Source organism: Podarcis tiliguerta (assembly GCF_965153285.1).
Source record: "Podarcis tiliguerta genome assembly, chromosome: 4".
NCBI classification, from domain to species: Eukaryota; Metazoa; Chordata; class Lepidosauria; order Squamata; family Lacertidae; genus Podarcis; species Podarcis tiliguerta.
This window is the reverse complement of record NC_139537.1, coordinates 62,531,215-62,540,529: the sequence shown is the minus strand read 5'-3', so window position 1 is coordinate 62,540,529 and position 9,315 is coordinate 62,531,215.

Below are 9,315 nucleotides of genomic sequence, written 5' to 3'. Positions count from 1 at the left end.
GCGGCATTTATAGGAGCGCGGCAAATCTTCGAGGTGCCTAAAGGGGGCGTGGCTGCTCCTGGGCGGAGCCATCAAGGTCCCACCTTATTTTTCTTAGGATGTCTGGCCAGGGGTCTCAGTGGGGCGCTCTTAGGACTGGACGCTCCTGCAGGCCTTGAAGTCATTTTAACTGTCATGCTGAAGTTTTGGCTGCTTGATTTTTTTAAAAAAAATATTTGCTACATGTTTTAAGGGGGAGAGGCAATGTCTGGTTTTCTTAGACTGCTGGGATTACCCAACACAGTGATTTCCTAACACAGGAAAATTGCAGTTGGCTTCTGTCACATGCAGAAACTGCAGGAGGACATAAGGGGAGCTTGATAAAAGTAAAGGTACCCCTGACCATTAGGGCCATTCGCAGACAACTCTGGGGTTGCGGCGCTCATCTCGCTTTATTGGCCAAGGGAGCCGGCATTTGTCCGCAGACAGCTTCCAGGTCATGTGGCCAGCAATGACTAAGCTGCTCTGGCGAACCAGAGCAGTGCATGGAAATGCCGTTTACCTTCCCGCTGGAGCGGTACCTATTTATCTACTTGCACTTTTTGGTGTGCTTTCAAACTGCTAGGTTGGCGGGAGCAGGGACTGAGCAACGGGAGCTCACCCCGTCATGGGGATTCGAACTGCGTCCCCGGGAGCCTGATGGATGAGGTGAATTTGCCCATCTGGTCTGGCATTGTGCTCTTACAGAGACTGACCAGATGCCCGTGGGAAAGGACATGGGCACAACAGCACTCTGCTTACCCACAATTCACAGCAACTGGCATTCAGAAATATTATTGCCTCCCAACTGTGGAGACGTGGCCAGTAGTACCTTATGAATACATGCATCAGAACTTCTCAGTGGCCCACCTTGCAAGGCTCTTTCCAGTGGCCAGAAAATCCAAAATTATACTAGAGAAGCATAAGCAGGGCTGAGAGAATAAGTAAGAGGGAAATCCTATATATGTCTACTCAGGAGTAAATCTCATTATGTTTATAGGCGCTTACTCTCTGGTAAGTTTACATAGAATCACAGCCTATATATATATATATATATATATATATATATAAAAAACACAAGTTGGAGACCTCTTCCAGCCCATCCTCTTCCCACTGTAAGACTATTAACAAGTTGTGGAAATGTACTTTTTTTTTTTGGTTCAGTATGTAAAATAATTGATTTTACACATGGGTACTCTTTTTTAAAAAAGGCATCTTTAAAAAGTATATTACTCTTAAATAGAAAAATAATAACAACAGAAGTCCTTTTTTACCACCATAATGGCATGTTTCAAGAACATTGACTTTCTGCTAGTTTTACCAGCCCCTAGTCTTACCCCAAGCTGAGAATGCCTCATTTGTTTTCTGTGCCTCTGTTGTGTGCCCCCCCCCAAAAAAAAACTCTTCTGGGCACTCAGACTGGCCTGGTTTGCATGTTCTGGTAATCTAAACTATTGCTTACAAGGACTGAGCAAATATGCGGGGTCTTGGAGGAGATTTTGCAGCCACTCTGCTCGTCCCTAGTCTTTCTTACTGCTACACCACACTGAGGTATACCAAGGTTTGGCTTAGCATATCCTCTGAATTCAGGCACATGGCTAAACTCTCTCCTCACTAACCACAAGCTGTAGCCAAGTCATTAATGGGAGCTGAATATAAGATATAAGAATGCAGCCTTAAAAAGTAATTTCTGATTTGCAAAAATATAGAGAACATACAAATACTATTTTAACTGACCCTCTCAGTGTGTGTTCGATTAACTTAACCTGTACTCAGTCAACACAGTGTGGTGCAATGGTTAGAATGTTGGATTATCACCTGGGAGACTAGGGTTTGAGTCCCTGCCCAGCCATGAAGCTTGAGCCAGTCACCATCTTTCAGCGTAACCTACCTCACAGGGATGTTGTGAGGATAAAATGGGGAGAAGAACCATGTGTACCACCATGATCTGCTTGGGAGAAAAGGCGGTATATAAATGTAATTAATAATAATAATAATATTTGTTTGCTCTGGGTAAACTAGACTTTAAAAGCAACAATGTCTTTGTGATACATTGATATTTGCTCAAAACAAAAGTGAAAAATTAAAAGTCAAGTGTCCTTGCAAAACTTCACAAATTTTAAAATCAGAATTTCAAGTGGAACTATTTAGCAAACTCTAAATCCCACCATGGGATTGCTGGGGAGGGGGTTGGCACTTCGGAAACTAGCTTGGTAAAGATGTAGAAAAACACCTGATTTCAGCTTAACATATTTTAAGAAATGTATTTTTAAATAATTGGCTAACTTCTTGTATGCTGTAAAACGTGAATGTCCAAGTGCTACAAAAGTATATTTAAGAAATTCTAATTGTGTTCACATGTCGTTCAGTTGTTAAGTATAATTTTTTGCTTGACTAACACGTTAGGTAATTGACAATTATATACCAAAAAAGATATCCTCCTCTTGCACCTTTGAAAATCCAGTGCAATTTTAATGTGCTTTATGTTTTCCTTCTCCTGTTCCTAGTTAACTGTAAACAGCATATTTTGTTTAACAAGAAAACAGAAATGATGGTGTAATCATGTACCTGAGCAGAAAAAAAGTAAAAGGCAAATTAGCTGCACAGGTAAAATAATTGTTACCCTCATAACTAGGCAGGTGCTTTCATTTTGCATCTCACAAATAAGTACATCATTGTACAGAAAAATTACCGTATTTGTATGCAAACTATTTTCCTGTCCCACAACACAATTCTGACCAAATCTATATTTATTTCTAATAAAACACATCTACAAACATTAAATAGTACAGGTAGCTTAAAAAAGCAACCCCATTTCAGAATTATAGCTTTCTCCCAGAAGGCAGATTTCTGTGCATGGATCACTTTGGGTTTATACACACAACAGGGTGTATATACATTTAACAGGGGTGCTATGCATGGGGATTCTGTCTAGCCAAACAACTGAACGTAGCGAGCGGACTCAGGTAAGCCCTGCCCTGCATAATCAATCGCAAGACCCAGCGCACACAAACCATTCAATAACAGCAATGTCCATCAACTTTGGGGCCCCCAGCTCACACAAATATTTTATGGGGGTGCCAAGGGATCTCAGCCCCTAAGAGTTGGCAGGGAAATGGGCTAGTTGTGGAGGTGATTCTAAGCAACACTTTGAGTCAGATCTGCATTTGAAGGGGATGCCCCCTCCCATTCAAAGTATTTAAGGTCCATTCAAGCTCTGCAATTGCAGATTCACCCTTATCACCCGCTCCAAAAGCAAATAGGAAAATGTGGCTGCTTCTCCATGCTCCTTGTCTGATATTCTAACCATAATGCTGACACTATATCATTGGGGTGGCGTGGGGCATGATTCTGCTATTTCAATAACATAAACCCAAATCTCCTTTTTGTTTTTGGAAACAGTGGCCTGGCTCTTTGGTCCCTGGTTATTAATAGGCTATTATCTCATATGATAAATGTTTATCTAGATAAGGACGGCATGTGTGGAACTCAAAGGGGAACCAAGTTATCAGAAAGTGCAGCAGCGGCTAGCACAAAATGCCAACAAAGGAACCCAACAGCCTGAAGGATACAGCAGACTTAAATAGAAAAGACATCCTTGTATTTTCTCACATTGTATTTTGGTGGTGACTTTCTGAATAAATGAACCACCCCTTTTTATTGTGGAGTTCCTAGGTAACAATAAAAAGCCTTTAAAATAAAATACTGTGATCCTGATCCAACAAGAGATATCCACACATGGAAGCAACCTTTTGAAAGGGAAGCCAATGCAGATATTCACACTGCAGTGCCTACCTGGGTTCCTCTGAACAACCCTGCGGTGTCTTCAAATTGATGCACATCTAATGCACATCGAGGACCTACTAGCTGCTGCAAAAGCACTGCCATAACAGTTTCTCTACCATGCAGGCGGAGGGCATTATCTCCTGATCTCACCACTGAAATCCTTTCTAAAGAGCAGGCAGGCACCACAGCACTGGGGTCAGAGATAAACCCCTCTGCCTGCTCTTTAAGAGTAAAAGGCAGCGTCGCACACACAAAAAACACTGCAGTGCTGGGGTGGGTGAAAATGCTCTCTTTGAACTTGATCATTAACGTGGCACAGTTAGTTCTGTGGCGAGTATAAGGCAACATTTCTACCCCTCCCAATCCCAGCACTAATAGTGGTAAAGGTAAAGGTAAAGGGATCCCTGACCATTAGGTCCAGTCATGGCCAACTCGGGGGTTGCGGCGCTCATCTCACTTTATTGGCCGAGGGAGCCAGCGTACAGCTTCCGGGTCATGTGGCCAACATGACTAAGCCGCTTCTGGTGAACCAGAGCAACGCACAGAAATGCCGTTTACCTTCCCCCTGGAGCAGTACCTATTTATCTACTTGCACTTTGATGTGCTTTCGAACTGCTAGGTGGGCAGGAGCAGGGACCGAGCAACGGGAGCTCACCCCGTTGCGGGGATTCGAACTGCCAACCTTCTGATCGGCAAGTCCTAGGCTCTGTGGTTTAACCCACAGTAGAGGTGGGTGCAAACCCTGCCCAGAATTCTGAGCAGAGTAAAATAAAGCATTTCCAGCCCTCCACACTGAAGTGGACATGACTTGGAAATGCTGGTTGCATGGGCGTTTGTTTGTGAAAGTTGTGAATGTATGGGGGACTGGGACTGTGTTTGGAGGTGTGAAAGTGAGAGAGGGAGGAGGAGGCAGCTATGTTGCCTGGGTTCCTGGGGTGTGTGCTATTTGTTGAATGGCAGTGGCAAGTGTGTGTACTGCATTGGGTTGTATGTGTAGTTGTGTGCATGAACAATACACACACACACTGGCTATTGCCCACCACAGGCATGCGGCCCTCGGAGGGTGACTGATCATCAACGTGGCCCTTGGCCCAAAAAGAATTAGCCATCCTTGCTGGGGAGAATGCTGCTTTGTAAACAGTGAGACTTCTAAGTAGACATAAGACAATAAGCAAGGCTTATTTTGTTAGGTTGCACAGGCTTCCCCAAATTTCCCTGCAATAAGTTAACATGTCCAATTCCCTCATCCCAGACTTTGAATATTTAGGAACCGCAGAAGAAACTTTGCTCCCTGCCACTTCCCCTCCATATTTTTGTCAATGCAATTTTGAAGTTCCTTGTAAGGGAGCAAATGGTATGTGACTGTGTTGCCTGACCAACAGCTATGTTCTCATTCTGAAAATAATTAACAGGTTAAGCAGAAGTGGATCACCAATTAAATCAACTTTACTGCTCAGTATATTATCCCTTATGCATTGCATTTGGCCTGTACATCCAGAAACAGACTTGCACACAGAATTTTAAAATGTAGATGTTACTAAAAATATAGAGAAGTGAATGTTTATATTATTATTAAAGAAGTGTTTAAATAGATACACTAGCATAATGTACTAGTATAAGACTCTTCTAAGTACATAGATCAGGGTGTCCTACTTTCAGCATGGCTCAGAAATAAGTTTACAAATTGCTGCTTTCATATAGCCTTGCAGTTCCAGTTTAGGAATTTGACTAGGGAGAAAATACTTTAAAAGGCCTGAAAGAGTCAACCACCTGTGGCTGCCAATTCTTCCACCCTACACAGGGAAACAGACCTGGAAATTCTTTTTAACCTCATACATGTAGTTCCACTTTCACATACTGGGTTGCCACATAACTCATCAGAGCATAATAGTAATTACACCTGTTCCAAACAGCTATAGCAGAGGTGGGGAACCCATTTCAGCTCAAACCTCATGGCGAACTTTCTGGGAGTTACGTGCCGTGGTACCTCGAGTTACAAATGCTTCTGGTTACAAATGCTTCAGGTTACAGACTCCGCTAACCCGGAAGTAGTACCTCGGGTTAAGAACTTTACTTTGGAATGAGAACAGAAATTGCGCGGCGGCAGCGGGAGGCCCCATTAGCTAAAGTCGTACCTCAGGTTAAGAACAGTTTCAGGTTAAGAACGGACCTCCAGAACGAATTAGGTTCTTAACCAGAGGTACCACTGTACTGGTTTGGTTTTGTTCAGGAGGGTTGAGTTACTGTCTCAGTTATTGTGTTTAGTTGCTAATGATGGTTTAGGAGTATGGAATTATTTTATTTGTAACACTTTAAGGCTTAAGAGAATATTTTGTTTTTCTGTTAGTTATGCTGCTTTAAATGTGGATCTTCCCTGCATTTGATTTTCATTTGATCTATTTTTTATGTAAAACTGTATAGAAAATTTTTTTTAAATGTTATTTTACTGATGATTGATTTTAGTAGTTTTATAAGTTGTTTTGCATATGCAAAGGCAAACACTATATATCATGAGACATTCTGTTTAGAGGGTGTTAGATTTTAAATTTAATAAAGATTATATAAAAAGGAAATATTTAAAAGTAAATATCAACATTATAATATAAATTAATTTGAATGTGAGTATGGTCATTTAATGTTTTATGTTTATCTTCTGTTCTTCATAATTTTGAAATTAATACTATTAAGTGTGGCATCATAGAGTTCTGTTCATACATATAGAACGGTCAATAGCATATACTTTCCTTAATTTTTTATAATTTAGTATTCCTTTGTTCTTTACAACCACCCTGAGGGGAAGAAAACTGAAAGTGTGTGGTCATATATTATATAAAATTAGATAAAATGTATGGCTACATTTTTCTTTGAACTTTCCTACTTTGTGGGTTGCTTTGCAATTTCATTTTCCCTTGATCATTTCCTGTCTAAACAGGAAGGTCTTAAGATTCATACTGTGTAGGAAGTGCAATTTAGAAGACCCACTTTAAAAACATTTGTGTTGGCCAGTGATAAGGATTTCTTAACCCATGGGATTAAATTATGTGTCATTGTCTATAAGATGGAGGATTCGATCAAAGAATTGCCCCTGGTTATTTTCTTGCTGTCTCTAGGAAAACATGAATACCAAACAGGTACTTGCTGTTCTTTAAGCAACACCCAATGGGATTGATTCTCCAAATGTCACTTAAACATTGATGTTCAGAGCCGCTGTTGTGTTCTTTTTCTACTTGGCTTTGCCACAATACAGCTGCAGAAGTATAAAGTAGTGGGTATCAGTAGTGCAGTTCTCACCATGCTAGTATGTCACATTTATGGACAAGAGAGGGGAGAGGAGTACTAAACATTACATAATCTTATTCCTCTATATAATAATAATAATTTATTATTTATACCCTGCCCATCTGGCTGAGTTTCCCCAGCCACTCTGGGCGGCTCCCAATCTAGTGTTAAAAATACAGCTTTAAATATTAAAAACTTCCATAAACAGGGCTTCCTTCAGATATCTTTTAAAGATAAGATAGCTGCTCATTTCCTTGACATCTGATGGGAGGGTGTTCCACAGGGCTAGCGCCACTACCGAGAAGGCCCTCTGTCTGGTTCCCTATAACCTCACTTCTCGCATAGCAGACCTTTATAGCAGATAAGAACAAAGGGACACTGCAGCACTGAAGTTAGCAAACTCAGCTCTGACCGAGTGTGTGGAGACACGCACACAAATACGTTATATTTTCCTCGAAGGGACACTCCATTAGTGGCAGATAAATTTTAAATGCCATTCAGAATAACAACTAACTCAACAGTGACTGGTCTAATTCCATTCTATAAATACTTAAGAGAGCACGTCAGATTCCATGCCTGCCTCCTTATACCAGATGAAAAAGGGATTAGGAGCAGAACTAGATGTTATGGGGGAAATACAGAGTAGCCAGCTCTGTATCTCTGCATTAACAATAATGTCGAGGAAGTTAGAATCAGCAGGTGAGAAAGTGCTTAATGCTTTGTCTGCCCACTACATCATTCAAATGCCTTCTTCCAGGTTGTTTTTAAATTGGTGCCCCCCTCCCAAAGCCAAATGAAAGCCATAATTGAAAGTGACTGAGGAAGCAAAGGAAGTTGGGTTTCCTATGAAATGCTTTTCTGGTCAGAGTGGAAAACATAGGGAGGGTTAGCTTATCTTCTGGAAGGCAGTGTCAGAACCACTCCTTTGCCAATTGAGAATAGCCTGGAGGCATTTGCAAAACAGAACCAGGTGGGAGAAAGCAGAAACAGCCATTTCTTCTGTGGATCATCTCTTGAAGATCCCTGCCTTAACATTCCCATTATGTGGAACGTTTCCTAATTTCACACCTAGATCAACCCACCACTAGATGAGCTTATTCCGTTGAGACCAAAGGTCACACTGCAAATCCTCTGTTCACTCTTTATGACTTCTCATATTTCTAGGGCCGAGCCTTATTACACGAACTAGGTCATACGCTGAGCTCCAATTCAAAATCATGTAAAAATCACACACACATTATCCTTCCTGGGGTGGGCTGTAGCAGCCAGTCTCAGGCGTGGTTGTCCTGCAAGGGCCAAGAAGTACTAAAGACAGGTGGCATTTTTGTAAGATGCGCTTATTTACAAATATACAAAGCTGTGCACTGTAGGCAGCAAGCCAGACAATATCCTATCTTTAAAGGATTATGGGTTCATCAAAGGCTTAAGAAATTGCATATCTTTGCAGCTTACCCCAATGCTGCTTCTTGCTAGCTAGATGCAACAGCCTGCTTCTCTTGCTGCCCAAAATCAAACTGCCAGGCAATTTCTTTCATGTTATGCATGCACGCACACAAACACATCCTGCTAGTTAAGCCCAAACACTGGCTGGTAGGTGTGACCTGCACATACCACTTGAGAGCCCCCACCAGTTTTCAAAAACCCATTAGGAAAAAAGACATAAAAGTCTAGAGGAGAGATCATTTTGTCTACTTCACAACACAATGAATCACCTCATACTATTGGCCCACTGTAGTGTACTGCAAGATGCACTTTGCCACTGCTATGGCTTTTCAGGCCTTCCGTTAACGTCTTTGGAAACTTACCTTTGCTGTTCCATCCACTACACTTGGAGATCTGCAGAGCCATTTCCCCTTTGCTGCAGGCTGACCTTTCATTAGCAGTAGCTGAGCAACCTTTTAACAGGTGCTGGTACTTAACTTTTTTGCCATCTGCCTGGGATCAGCTGAGAATGAGAAGGGACACACAATTACAACTACTAACTGAGGAGCTGCAGCTACACTAGATAAGGCAAAAACCACAGAGAACCAGTGTTTACTCTTCCTCCAGCAAAATGAATCAGTCTCTCAAAAACACAATGAACTGAATGAAGGAAAAGACTGATTCTTTTCTATATATATTTTCTTTCTTTTCTATATGTTTTTCTAACTTGAGGGGAAATGGGATAAATTTTTGTAGGTTGGGTCTCTCAAGTCTTGGCTTAGTTCTTTTAAAACAGCAAGCAAATATTTT